This window comes from Cyprinodon tularosa, unplaced genomic scaffold (genome assembly GCF_016077235.1).
Source record: "Cyprinodon tularosa strain WSP-4 unplaced genomic scaffold, ASM1607723v1 ctg313, whole genome shotgun sequence".
NCBI lineage: Eukaryota > Metazoa > Chordata > Actinopteri > Cyprinodontiformes > Cyprinodontidae > Cyprinodon > Cyprinodon tularosa.
In genome coordinates, this window is record NW_024039023.1 from 115,918 (window position 1) to 131,582 (window position 15,665).

Below are 15,665 nucleotides of genomic sequence, written 5' to 3' on the forward strand. Positions count from 1 at the left end.
TTCAGAAGTATAAAATTTGTATAATTATCTTTTAAAAATCGCATTTTAATCGCAAATTTTTTTTATGATTGAAAATCATTGAAATACTCTCGATGACATACAAAAAATACATACAGGCTAGGTTTGTGCCAATGTTCTTTTTTTAAAATGAAAACAGGTCACAGATACTGATTTATGCCATAGAAACATATGGCAAGAAGATGGGGAGGCATGTAGCAAAAAATAACAAATATGTAGGCAAAAAAAGGCCCTGAAAACAGGCTGATGTAAAAGACAGTCTTTACAGTTAATACAGTCTTTTGAACAAAGACAAGCATTTTACCCTACTGCTATAAAATGTAGTACAGTTAACATTAGATGTTAATTAACCAAGGTAATAATGAACAATTTTCAATCAATACATCAAAATCAATAGACCGACATCGCTAGATGGAGGTAGTCTATGCTCTAGAAAGTTACTTTTCAGCCTCTTAACAAAAATGAGAACACACACACACCCACTCACCCACACACAGACACACCCACCCACCCACCCACACACAGACACACCCACCCACCCACCCACACACAGACACACCCACCCACCCACACACACACACACACACACACACGATACCGACCTGTGGCGTACACAGACAGCAAGAGTGCCGTAGCAGATTCCATTTCACCTCAGTAATCTGTTTTCTCAGCGTATTTCAGGTTGCTACTAGCCACCAGACACTCAACTTGTTTGTTGGTGGTGGGGCTTAAAGAAAAGGCACTAGCGCCACCCAGTGTATGAGCGTCTTTTTTCCTTGAGGAGCTCCGCTCTCGAAGCCTATGAGAAATGCATAGACTGGGGGAAAATAGCCCCGCCTTCCCGCAGGCTGCAGCGGGATGTACTTGGAAAATTGTACCATAAAACCACATAGCGTTAATCTCACGTTAAAAAAATTATCGCCGTTAAAATGGCCTTGCATTAACGCGATAATTTTGACAGCACTAATATATATATATATATGTTAAAAAGAAATTTAAAAAAATCAAGTTTGAAGAAAAAAACGAAGAAAACAGCAAAGTTATGATCAAAACCTCTTTTTATTAAAACATTTTTCAAAGTTTCATTTCTGGGTTAATTTTTTTAATTTTCATTTACAAAATGTATTTTTTTTTTCTTGCTTGCAACAATTATGAAACAAATCTCACTCCATACTTAAATTCCCTAATGACCGAATAAGCCAAAACCTCAATCTACTTGAGATACTACCGTAAATTAACTTGAAACAAGGAAGAAACACAGAAAACAGAAATGGAAGTGAGGTGAAGGGCACAACTTCATCAGACAAACTTTTTGTAAAACATTGATTATTGTTTAATCTTGGGGGTAATAAAGTAAAAATAAAGTATCCAAGTCATGTCTCCCCAAGACATGCTTACAATTTAATCTTATAATGAAGAGACATACTGCTTAGCTAATGCACGCTCTGTTTGCAAGCAAACAGTTCAGATCTTTGTGCTTGAAAATAACAGTCACAGGATTCAGTCAAATCTAATAGGAGCTGCTTTAGAGGGGGAAATTAGTTCAAACTTGTTGCAAAGGAAATTAAACTACATCATCTGACTTAAATATAAAGTACTGGCAAAGAACTGAAACCCATACATCAGTAACCTAAGTGGCTTTGCTGAACTAAACACTTATACATAGTATGCCTAAATGCAGGTGTTAATTCGCCTGATTAAAATAACAAAACTAGAGCAGCAGAAATACTGTGATAACAACCTGATGGAAATAAGATAAAACAATAACAAAGCAACATTGTGCAATTATTTTAGTTTATAGTTTAATAAATTGTTTTTCAATGGAAATTGAATAGAATATATCAATCGTAGCATTTTTCACACGATGTGACACTAACAGGTTACCCTCAGAGCAGATCTCAAAGGAAGCTAATATTGAAGGAGACATTCGGGGAGCTGATTGGATTGGAGAGTCAGGATCAGTTTTCACTGTGGTGGAGAGTCGCCCCTTCAGAACATAATACCTCTTCATGCATATTGATAAAATAGAAAGTTTGGGGTTAGATTCACTCTTCACAAACCATCTGTCGTATCTGTGAGAAAGTCTTACATAAAAATTTTTTTAAGGGATACATTGAATTTGTAAGCTTCTAATCCAGAGGTGGGAGGTAACTGAATATATTTACCCAGTTATTTAATTATTTTTTTAAGTTTTGCTGCAGTGCACTTCTGTATTGGCCTATTTTTCTGTGCTTGGTCCTGTTTCTCTCCTACGCATAGCCATGGGCTCAGCTTTCAATGTGACTAACAGTATGTTAGGAAAATTTTCATTGATGATGTGTGAGTTTATTACACCTTAATATTAGCTGCCTGCTGCGTGTTAGAACTGATGTTTTCCACAATAGTTTATCTGATTAAGACAGTTTCTCTGGCCTAAAACACAGTTATAATCTTCATTTTGTATGTGGCAAAGATTTGGGAATGGAATGAGAGCGGCGTCCTTCAGCTAAGATAAAGTGTAATATTTTGATAAGACTGGAGCCATGGATGTCTCCTCATCTGCTAACGTGTTTAATGTAACAAAGTGATAATGTGGCAGACTGGAGATGTATAAAATATGTCTTTAACTGTTTATCTGGGCCAATTTCTACAGCTGCCTTCTGTAAATCTAAGCAACTTCTCTGATCGGAGTAAAATTAAAATTGCTATCAGAATCTGTTGTCATGTCTCCTGGTTATTGAATACATATAAGTTATGAAGTGTTACTTAAAGAGTTTGTCCCGAGTTATCTCTTTTCTGGGAAAAGAAATGGAGAGAGAAAGCTCCAAGGTGTAGACACACAGAGCCTATCTTTAACAGGTATGTGCTTTATTTTATTCCCCTGGCATGAAAACCGATTCAGAGCTGATCTGATAGTTTCTTTCATTGACAGAACCACATGTGGATATAGTTTATACGGCAGAGTATTAGGGCCAGGATAGAGATTTTTTTTTTCTTCTATTTCGAGAATAATGTTGTAAAATTATGAGAATAAAGTCAGAAAAATTGTTAGAATAAAGCCATAATATTACAAGAAAAAAGTCCCGGGAATATTCATAAAATTGTGATAAAATAAAGTTGTAAAATTACAAGAATGAATTTGTAACATTACGAGAATAAAACCGTGAAATATGAGAATAAAGTCGTAAAATTCAGAGAATAAAGTCATAAAATAACAAGAATAAAGTCGCAACAAGAATAGTCATAAAATTGGGAGAATAAAGTCATAAAATTACAAGAATAAATTTGTAGCGTTACGAGAATAAAGCCGTGAAATATGAGAATAAAGTCCTAAATTATAAGAGTAAAGTTGTAAAAATTTGAAGAATATAGTCATAATATTAAGAGAATAAAGTCCTAAAATTACTAGAAACAAGTTTTATTTTATGGCAACTCTTACAAGAAGCACCTTCTTCACTAAAATGAGGGATGCGAGCATTATGTGAAGTTAAACTTTGGCTCTGGTTTGACAAATAAGGAAATCTTTTAGCACCAGCATCAAATCGGGCAGTAGGTCAAAGTTGAGTCAGGCTGCTGTTTGGTGGAGCTGGTCGGAGCTCCAAGCTTTCTTTCTGAAACGGGTTGTATGATGACTTCATTCTAGTAGTATTACAGCTTTATTCTCGTAATGTTAAGACTTTATTCATAAAATAAAACAAATCTTTAGCCTGGCCCTAATACTCTAATACCTAATACCTTTTCTAACAGAATTTTTTTACGCTTTAGTGCTTCTTTTTTCCTTTTGTCTTTCTGCTTCTGTCGCTAACACTGGTTCTGCTGGAGGTTTTTTCCTTTAAAAAGGGAGTTTTTCCTCTCCACCGTCACTGCATGCATGCTTGGTGTGAGGGATTGCAGAAGAACCAATGACAAAAAGGCAGAAGTGTTTTGAGATGACTTGTGTTTTGGCTCTATATAAATAAACAGAATTCAACTGAATTGAAGATCTAATTCTATTTTAGTAATGAAATGATTAGAAGTATCAATACTCCTACTGGAATAAAGATTCCGGCTACGGTACCGATCATAAGTAACTTTGCACAGTAAAGAACAAGCATGTTTTAAATGCATCAGATAGACTTTAACCTACAGTTTATTGCAGTTAGAGTTTTCTTCCAAAGCTTCACTGTTTTAATGTTAGTTTCTGTCTGCTTATCCTGCTGGGTCATGTAAAAGACAAATAAAAACAGTTTACTGTATCTTGTTTCTTGTAGCTTACATAACCCAATGTAAGCTGTAAGTTTAATTAAAAAGATTCAAAATAGACCTGAAAGTTTTATTGCGTAATTACGGTGTTATATATTTAGTATCTTTGTATCCCATTCATTCAAACACCTAAATTTGGACATAGGTATTTAGACTTAGACTATCTTTATTGTCATTTTGTACGCACAGTGTATACAAAATTAAATTTCGTTAAGAACAGCTCTCAAGAATTCAAATGTAAACATAACACTTAAATATGATTTAAAGTTTTTTTTTATGTTATTTAACTTTACATAATTCATAATTGATGTTATGATGCGTGGTTGTTTTGCAGCATAAAGGTCCTCAGTTCTATTCCCAGCCTAGGGTGTTTTTGCATAGAGTTTGCATCATTTCCCCGCGCATGCATGAGTTCTCTCCAGGTACTCAAGCTGCTTCACATTGTCTGAAAACATGACCGTTAGTTTAATTAATCTTTCTAACTTGGCCTGAAGTGTAAGTGTGTGAGATGAATGGCAGAAGATGGATGGAAGGATGTTTAAATAATTAGTAGAAAGTAGATCAATACTTGAATAGCAAGTTAACAAAATTAGTCTGCTTTTTTTGATTAATTTCATGGATGGTCACTTTTTACTTTTACTTTAGTTAAAATACAAATAACTATTTCTAATTTGAGTTCTCTGCCCACCTCTACTTCTTACCCACACAAACCATACTTCACTGACATTGATGCTAAAGCTGTCTTTCTCCTTCAAGGGTTGAATTTTGACAAGTTCCCACATGGAATGCAACAATAATGTTTCCAGAAGTTATGATTCTGACTCTGAATTCAGGGCTTTCCATGCAGCCCAGAGTCCAATATCCCATTTGTTATACTGTAACATGTCCAAAATAAACTGTTTAATCAAACTTTTGTTTGGGTTCTCTCTTGAAAACAAAAAAACTAAACTGCACTCCGGTTGCAACAACATCCATTCATTAACATGTTATCTGTGTTAAAGCTTCACAATGAATAAATCATTTTTTATTACTATAAAGTAAAACATTCTTAACCCAGGTGTAACTTGATCAACCTTTTAGACATGAACTAAAAGGAGCTACAGAACACAGTTTAAACCTTTGTAAAACAAAAAAGAAAAAGAAAAAAAATTCCATAATTAAGAAAAATCAGGTGTTTAGAGAAACTCACAAATGAAAAAAAAACATTAAAAGCAACCGGCAATGCGAATTCCTAATAGATCAGAAAGTCCCCAAAGCAAGCTTATTATCATTTATTTACAACCAGTTAACTATTAATAGACAGCACTTATGCTGTAAATGAAACAGTAAAACAGAAAAAGGAGAACATACACTATATTGCCAAAAGTATTTGCTCACCTGCCTTGACTCACATATGAGCTTAAGTGACATCCCGTTCCTAATCCATAGGGTTCAATATGACGTCGGTCCACCCTTTGCAGCTAGAACACCTTCAACTCTTCTGGGAAGGCTGTCCACAAGGTTTAGGAGTGTGTTTATGGGAATTTTTGACCATTCTTCCAGAAGCGCATTTGTGAGGTCGCACACTGATGTTGGACGAGAAGGCCTGGCTCTCAGTCTCCGCTCTAATTCATTCCAAAGGTGTTCTATCGGGTTGAGGTCAGGACTCTGTGCAGGCCAGTCAAGTTCATCCACACCAGACTCTGTCATCCATGTCTTTATGGACCTTGCTTTGTGCACTGGTGCACAGTCATGTTGGAAGAGGAAGGGGCCAGCTCCAAACTGTTCCCACAAAGTTGGGAGCATGGAATTGTCCAAAATGTCTTGGTATGCTGAAGCATTCAGAGTTCCTTTCACTGGAACTAAGGGGCCAAGCCCAGCTCCTGAAAAACAACCTCACACCATAATCCCCCCTCCACCAAACTTTACACTTGGCACAATGCAGTCAGACAAGTACCGTTCTCCTGGCAACCGCCAAACCCAGACCCGTCCATCAGATTGCCAGATGGAGAAGCGCGATTCGTCACTCCAGAGAACGCGTCTCCACTGCTCTAGAGTCCAGTGGCGGCGTGCTTTACACCACCGCATCCGACGCTTTGCATTGCACTTGGTGATGTATGGCTTGGATGCAGCTGCTCGACCATGGAAACCCATTCCATGAAGCTCTCTGCGCACTGTTCTTGAGCTAATCTGAAGGCCACATGAAGTTTGGAGGTCTGTAGTGATTGACTCTGCAGAAAGTTGGCGACCTCTTCGCACTATGCGCGTCAGCATCCGCTGACCCCGCTCCGTCAGTTTACGTGGCCTACCACTTCGTGGCTGAGTTGCTGTCGTTCCCAAACACTTCCATTTTCTTATAATACAGCTGACAGTTGACTGTGGAATATTTAGGAGCGAGGAAATTTCACGACTGGATTTGTTGCACAGGTGGCATCCTATCACAGTTCCACGCTGGAATTCACTGAGCTCCTGAGAGCGACCCATTCTTTCACAAATGTTTGTAAAAACAGTCTGCATGCCTAGGTGCTTGAATTTATACACCTGTGGCCATGGAAGTGATTGGAACACCTGATTCCAATAATTTGGATGGGTGAGCAAATACTTTTGGCAATATAGTGTATATGTACACAGAGGGAGAACGTGGAGATTTCACCTCTAGCCTCACAGCTGTTCTTTCATTTCTTTGTTCCTTAATGCGGCTTACCTTTATAAAAACCCAGTTATAACCTCTGAACAGATGATTTTCTGCATTCGTTTTCACAGCCGGTGAACTTGTTCTTCGGTGGATTTTTTAAACGATCTAAAAAATCTGTCAGTTGCTTACTTTTTGTATCATTCTTTTCACGCAGAGAGAAAATATATATTTCCCTCGACATGGAACCTATTTATTATCCTAGACTCCACGGTGAAGCATTAACATCAACTAAAACACTGAATGCAGGATGAGCTGCAGGTTACATTCAGCTGCACAACAGAAACATTTGGGTCCAGTTAAACAATCAGCTATTGACGTCAAAACAACAGTTAAAAGCGATGGCTAAACAGCTCCACATGTTAGGGGCTCTGACCAAATTCAGAACTCAGTTTTAATAAAACAAAAGGCTTCTTCTGTGTGCCAGACTCCCCTTATTTAGAGATATGCAATGGTTATGGTGTTGTGTGAAACTGCAACGCTGAGTTTACTGAATGTTGCTAACTCCTGTTTTGACACCATGTTTATTTTTCCAATAGTTCCAAAGTGTCGTGCTAAGATGCTTTTGTCACACTACTTTGTCTCAATTATCAAAATGTGTTTAATATCAGAACAAAGATTAACATATTATTTGACAAAGCAGTTATTTGATGTGACATCTCAGTAGAAAGACTTTGTGTTGCCAGACATGGTTAGAATTGTTTTGTTGCTTTATGAGCAGGATTACTCACCATAATAAACCATGTCTGCTCTTTATTAGGAAATCCTGGAGGAGAATGTGCACCTCTACTGTAGAAATAGAAATGTTTGCAGAGTTTTAAACCTTTTTAAGTCTTGCTTTTAAGTTTTCCAAAGTAGAATATCTATATTCAGTCGAAAGACACCCATCCCTGCTGTTACACGTCATTTTAATGCTTAAATGTAAATTTGACAAAAAAATCATCACTGTTTTTTTTATTTCTTAGTTAAAGCACTTCCTTATTTTTTATCTTCAAGATAAAAATGTCCTTATATTTAACGTCACAAATCTTGTCACCTTGTGCTTTATTGGAAAAGTGGAAAGGGCAGATATTTCCCTAAATATACAAATACTGTATATAGCAGGGCAATATTTTATACAGATCTAGTTTAATTATAAATTAAAAAGAACAAAGCCAGTATTAAATCAAATCTATAATAGCTAAATTAGACACAAGCAATTCATTTTTAAACTCACTGTTAACACCGTGACCATTACGTGTCTCTTAAACTTTGAAATTTAGACTTTATTAATTCTTTTTCCAGTTCAGATGAAAGTAGCTAATGTTGTACCAACTAGATATCTGAAATTTCTTACTTTAAAATTCTTTTTTCTATATTTTTTTGTTTCATTCTTTCTTTAGGGGAAAAATGTGCCCTATGCATTTATAACCCATATGTTTTTGTTTTGTTTTTTTACCCAGAGAGCATGAGTAATGCACAAAGAGGAATCTGGGGTTAATGGTCTTGTTCAGGGACCCAGAGTTTATTTTTATTTATTTTTTATCTAACCTTTTTTTTTTACCAGAAAGTCCCTTGAGATAAAATCTCTTTTTCGAGGGAGACCTGGCCAAGAGGCAGCAGTACAGAGTGATACTCTGAGTTTTAAACTAGCAACCATTTCAGCCTCTTTTGGGCACAAATCTCCTGCTTTCTATTCACTTGGCCACAATCTAATTAAATCCTGACTAGCATCATACATAAACTATGAGTCATGGTAACTTCAATAAGTAACAAGAAACTTTATTCTGTCATATAGAAAATACAACAAAATGTTAATTACTTAAATTAAACATTACAAGAACAGCCTCTAACTCAAAACTCAACTCCAAAGATTGGTTTTCCCACATTTCACAACAAAATTACAAAACTTTCCACAACTTTCATCCATTACATGACCCTCAGCTTAGATTAATAACAACCAGAGATGGGAAGTAACGAAGTACAAATACTTCGTTACTGTACTCAAGTAGATTTTTCTGATGTTTTTACTTTACTTTACTACTTATTTTTATGGCGACTTTTTACTTCTACTCCTTACATTTTTACACAAATATCTGTACTTTCTACTCCTTACATTTTAAAAATATTGGCTCGTTACTTTAGTTTTGAATCATTTCAATGGAGTTACCGTTATTATTTTTCACGTCATCAATACCAAATTCAATCTAATTGGATGGGAATCTACGTTGCATTTGTTGCACCACTACAAGATGAATCGACAGATTCGGCGGTATTCATTCGCGGCAAATCATTGCAGCTTGGTGGCGGTGGCGTTAGCATAGTAGTATGGACGACGAGATGATTGAAAATGAACACAACGGAGATCTAGCCCTATTGGTAGACATCCATTTAAAATGTAGGCAATGGCATGAAAAAAGTGGTTTCTACTTTTACTTTTATACTTTAAGTAAATTTACAAGCCTGTACTTTGTTACTTTTACTTGAGTAAAGAAGTTTAATCAGTACTTCCACTTTTACCAGAGTATTTTTTAACACAAGTATCTGTACTTTTACTCAAGTACGGAAAGTGAGTACATCTCTGATAACAACTCATTATAATAATGTTAAAGATTTAAAATACTTTGGTTTTCCTTATTTTCTCTGATATGGTACATTTATATTTTAGGTGCAAACTCAAAATAAATCTTTACTTAATAAAGCAGAAGAAAGAAAATAATCTAAAGTGCTCCAATAAGTCCACCTGTAACAGGCTAAAAATTAGAAAATGAGGGTAGAGATAAGACTAGACTGAAATACTAATATATAACCTTTCACAGGCTGTTCGTGTTTAAAAAAAACCCCAAAAAACAGTGTGGTTAAAGTGAAAGAATTATACAAGGAAGTGGTTTATAAGGGAGGGAATGTCCCATGTATGTAAAGACTAACCAAACGTGTCCTTTGAAATGATCTTTGAAGGCCTGCTTTGTCCTGAGAAATGTTCTGTGTTTCTTATTTAGTTATTAGTATCAGTAAATACATAAAATAAAAAAAATCATTGAAATACTACTCCATCACAACATAAAACTAAATATGATTTATTGAACTGTTAAGTTTTGCTTTTATCCAGTTCATTTCGGGGGGGGGGGGTTCACCTTCAAAGAAAAGAAGCTGGTGTCATTCTAAAGTTCTCTAAAGCCAAAGATTAATTCATTCATATAAAAAGTTGTACAATGCAGCAGAAAGGACCTCATAATCAGAATGTAATAAATTTTTATCTTCACAACCTGTACAATAGGGTGAACTTAGGCCTGCACCGCAATCTAATTGGTCACCTGTAAATACATGTAGCAGGCCAGTTTCTGCACATGCAAACACTGCAAGCACTAAAAAAAAACCCTTTAAAGGTATTTGTGTGTTCATTTAGGTGTGTACTGAACAGATCAAAAGAGAGCAAAAGTCATGGCCTTCAGAATGCAAACATGCTCTGTTTCGGAGCTCAAACTAAATTGTGTAAATACTACAGATGGGTGGTAACCAGTCACATTTACTCAGTTGCTTTTAACTTTTTTAAACAAATTGTATTGCTACTCTACCCTACTAGAGTAACTTCATTGTATAAAAAGCAATTTTTCGGACAAAATGCACCATAGAGACACGCACACGTACAATTTATGTTAAAGTGAGACCTCTCCTTTGGAGTCAAGCTGTGTGGTTTGGATGAGCCGCTCACTTCCAGGGCTGCAGGTGGATAAGATTTGGAAATGTTGATTTGTTACAGTCCTCGAGGGAAATGTTAAGAGAAAGTTTACTAAAAATTTTCTTTTGCCCCAAATATTAAAGAAGGATGTCAACAGATATCAAATATATGCATATGCAGAGGACCAAATGCTTTTTGTATTATTTAACAAAAAAAGACTATATTTAGTCAGTTCTGACAGAATACCAGTTCAATCTGATCAGCTGTACAGACCAGCAAAAACATATCTATTTTAACTTAAAAAAAAATAAAATAAAATCAGCTTTGATTATACTGTTATTTCATGGATGTAGAAACGGCCAGAAATGACTGAAGTTTCCTGGATGTTGAGAAAACCATATTACCGTAGTCAATATTAATTTAAAACAAGTTCCTTTAGTGGTAAAATAAACATGTGAGTGGGATTTTAAATTTGAAAACATTTTCTTTTCATGTTTAAAATCATTAAAAACATTAGCTGTGTTTTATATTGTGACTCAGAATTCATTCAATTTACATAAAACTATGGATATGGACAGCATATACTGTTCTGACAGAACTCCAGACTTTCAGCCATGGTGAAAAAATTAGTGCACTCATCTCTAATCATCATTTAATCCACACATTTGTGAAAATCCACTCCAAGCAATTTGTCTGTCTTTAAATGTGCAACCTCAGCTCACTTCAGAACCAACAACAGCGCAAAAATGCTTCATGGTCCCCGCCGAACCCGCCGCCCCCCAGGCCAAACAGGCTCACCTCAGAGTACCCATAAAGTAAAAATCAAAAAGCATTTAAAAAAAACACAAATTGATATCCATATATTCACGTAATATGAAAAACAAATATGTATATCTTAAATTAGTCTTTAAAACTTTGTTTTCTAGCCAATTAATGATGCTCTTACTGACTAAAGTAATAAAAACCAGTAACCTCAAGTTACGTCTGCTAATCTAAACACCCACCAGTATATTTTGATCTATTAATAAAGATATAGAGAAAAATACATTAATTAGAAAAACACTATTTTAATGACGTCCCCCAGTTGTGTACAACGTCAACTATTTTTGTCCATTAAAATGTTTAAAGTGAACATGTTACCATTTAATTGAACCATTTAATAATAATGGTTAATAATTTTATGCTAACAACCTATATTACACTCGTTTCTCATTTACCTAGGTTGTTTTTTTCTTACATAATTGTAATATGACCATTCTGTAAATTAGTATTGTTTGTCACCATGTTGTCTGGCAGCCCTTTTACCTCAATTATTAATGCCATATCATCGTAATATCATTTGATATTAAACCATTGAACTGATAATTATCATTGATGATGTGGGAGCTTAATACACCCTAATATTAGCTGCATGTTGTGTGTCAGAACTGATGTTTTTCCCAGTAGTTTATCTAATTGAGACAATTCCTCTGTCCAAATATACAGTTATAATCTTCATTTAGTATGTGGCAAATATTTGGGAATGGAATGAGAGCGGTGTCCTTCAGCTAAGAACCAAGTGTAATATTTGGATAAGGCTGGAGCCATGGATGTCTCCTCATCTGCTAACGTGCATGATGTAATGATGTGATGATGTGGCAGACTGGAATTGTATAAAATGCTTCTCTAACTGTTTATTGGGGTCACTTCAATGAGAAGTGAGACTGAATGGTAAGCAGCTGCCTTGTGTAACCCAAAGCAACTTCTCCTGATCTCATGGTTATTTAATGCATATACATTATGAAAAGTTATTTAAAGAGTTTGTCCAGAATGATCTCTTTTCTGGAAACAGAACCGGAGAAAGAAAGCTTCAAGGTTTAAACACAGAGCTTTCCTTTAACGGAACAGTCATAAATAAATATATTTTATTTCTTAGTAAGCCAGAACAAGCAGCTTTCATAAGATAACAGGACTGGGGGGGTCTAACTTTTAAACCAAAACTCAAAAAAAAAACATTGATCTGTTAGGAATCCAGTCTGTGTGGGTTGTGTTTTTGTGTTTTTCCCCCTCCACCACCAGGGGGCGCCCTGTTCTCGTTGGTCCTCCCTTACACCTGTGGCTGGTTGGCTCATTACTGGGTACTTCTTAAGCAGTGGACTGCCACTACTTTGACGCCAGAGTGTTTGCCAGTTTTGGGTACTCTAGCCAAGCTGAGTTTAGCTGAGTTTAGCTGAGTCTAACTGAGTCTTTGTTTCTGAGTCCAACATGATTTTTGTCTTTACCTTTCGGTAGGAAGTCATCCTGCATACTAGATGTTTGGCCTTCTCCCCGTGGAAGGATTGTTTGAGCTTCACACTGAGCAGGGGATCCATCTCCACACGTCCCGTTCAAGTTCTCCAGGAAATCTAAGTGGCAGTCCGCTCCATTGCTCCTCATGAACCAACAGAACCAAAAACCTGTCCGCCCTCCAACGAGCCCCTGTCTCAGGAAAAACCCGCAGCAACTGGATTCAGGGAAGAAACCTTTCTCTGCAATCGTGAGTCCCGTTTATCTCTGTTTTTGCAAGACGTTGTTCATTGTTCCCACGGACCCTGAACCAACCTCAGTGAACTTCCCTTCTCACTTCCTTTTCCGGTTTACCAGCTCTCTGGGTTCCCCGGAATCCAACCCTTTGAACTCCTCAATAAACCTGTTAAACTTTTCTCTGGTTTCTCTGAGTGGTTTTCTGCATGTGGGTCAGATCTCTTAAAACCGTCATGACATGTTCATGTACTCCTCACAAGAAAGTTTTGTTTCCATTTGTAGGTTTTACTGTGTTTTTATCCAAACCTGGTAAGCCTGCCTCTGCTCAAAAGGCCAAAAGCTTGTCCAAGTCCAGCGCTGATTCAAACCCATGAGATTTAAATTCATCAAACAGATCCGTTTTAATCTGTGACGTTATTTGGACACAATTCCTAAATATGACATATCTAGTATTTTTGTGTTTCCTTCCATCTTATTTGTTTAAAGATTTAAAGAAAATTCAAAATCATTTAACTGTTATCGTTAATCCAACCCTGTTACCTTGTTACTTGCTACACTGCAGTACTTTTTTGTTTAAAACAACTCATATTAGACTAATTGCTAGAAAACATTAAGATCATTATCTAATGTTTATTTTAAAGTGCCTTTTTCAGCAAGTATAATAAGTCCAACATAAGGAACGTGCTTATCATTTGAATCAAATCAGACTCTAAAACAGGTGAAACCTTTTTAAAGGAATAGTACACCCAAAACATGATTAGCCTTCATTTTCTACTCACCCCCATGCTGAACAAAACTCTGGAGTACTTTTTTGATATCTCAAATGCATCTGGAGATCTGGGAGGCTTCTTGCTGTCTGCTGACATTCAAATAATGGAGGTCTATGGTGCCCGAGACAGAAAGGTCCACAAAAACGTGTCAATATTCCTCCATACTGCTCGTCCAATGTAATCCAAGTGTCCTGAGTTGGTAGCATCCAGAATTTACTCGAAACAAAGTCATTTAGAATGTTTTTAGAGCATAAACAGTAGTGTATAGGATTTCCTAATAGCGCCCCCATGCGCGCTCACGATTCTACGGAAGCCGGCAGACCAAACCGGAAGAAAGTGCGCATTCAGCGTCTGCTCTGCCGATAATGCAAGCGTAGAAGAAGAAATGTGCTGTTTACCTGTGCAAAGAAAGAAACAACGAAAGAAAAATGTCTGAGGACTTCAGTGTTGAGGAAGAGCATGAGTTCTTTGCCGAGCTGAATGCGCTGGTTTGGTCTGCCGGCTTCCGTAGCGTCGGGAGCGCGCATGTACTCCAGAGTGTTGTTCAGCATGGGGGTGAGTAGAAAATGAAGGCTAATCATGTTTTGGGTGTACTATTCCTTTAATAACATCTTCTAAACTTTTGCAATTCAGTGGGAAGAATCGGGGCATTTTAACAGAGTTTATTTTAACTTGAGACAGTATTGGTACTGGAGTTGGTGTTGATGCGCAGCTGCTTTTCTAATACCCTGTATTTTCTCAGTAAAGAATTTGCAAAGTCATTGCAGGCCTTTTAAGTGTGCAGTTCATCAGCAGCAGAGATAGGAGGGGTTGTTAATTTGTCAACTGTGCCGCAAGCATTGTTTAATGTTTTCGTTGATAACATCAGAGAACTAAGATTCTCTTGCATCTTTTATCTGTGAATTATGTCTGTGAAGTTTCTTATTAAAGATTTCATAGTGAACTTGGAATCCATTCTTTCGCAACCTTTGTTCGGCTTTTCGGCGCTCCCTTTAACCTTAACTGGAGCAATAGAACCAATGATGTCTGCAACTTTAGAATGGAAACTATCAAGCAACTCATCTGCTGAGTTACAGTGTACAGTAGAAGCAGAAGGGTAAGCCTGGGTGACGTTATTAATTGCACTGTCCATGATAACTGGGTTTCCTATAACATTTCTTTTGGTAATTGGATCCGTGGGACAATGGTTTCAAAGTAAAGAGAAAAATCGTCTTATAGTACAACGTGAGTTACTTACAGAAATATTAGAAATATTTTCATCTTTGATAATGAGCAGGTCTATAATATTTCCATGTATGTGTGTTGGCTGTCATGTAGAGTCAAACCAAAACTTTTTAGTATATGACAGTTATTTTGCCCCTCTGTCTTTGGGGTTTTCAACATTATGTTATGTACATAATGAACATAATAACTGTACACAGGCAGGCAATATTAGGGTTTAACAGAGGCACACATATGAATAAAAATAATCCTAACAATGTGAAACTTTAGCCAATGGTGAAAATCTCCAGCTTCTAACAATTGCTAAAATCTTCCTATAACCTCTGACCACTACGCACAGTGTGATGCTGCCACCATCAGGTTTCACTGCAGGAGGGCTGACTGTGGGAAAATTGGAAGGTTGAATTCTTTTCCATGCAGTATAAATAAAATAAGAGTTTAAGATTAGGAACTGGACAAAGGAGTTAGATTTCAATACAGGTGTCTTAGTCCTGTTTACAGCACACAACATTATTATTGTTTCTTTTTTAAGATCCCATCTACTGATTGTGAAGAGCTTGAAAGTGAGCAGCAGAGGAACTTTGAACCCTCTAGTGGCCAAAAT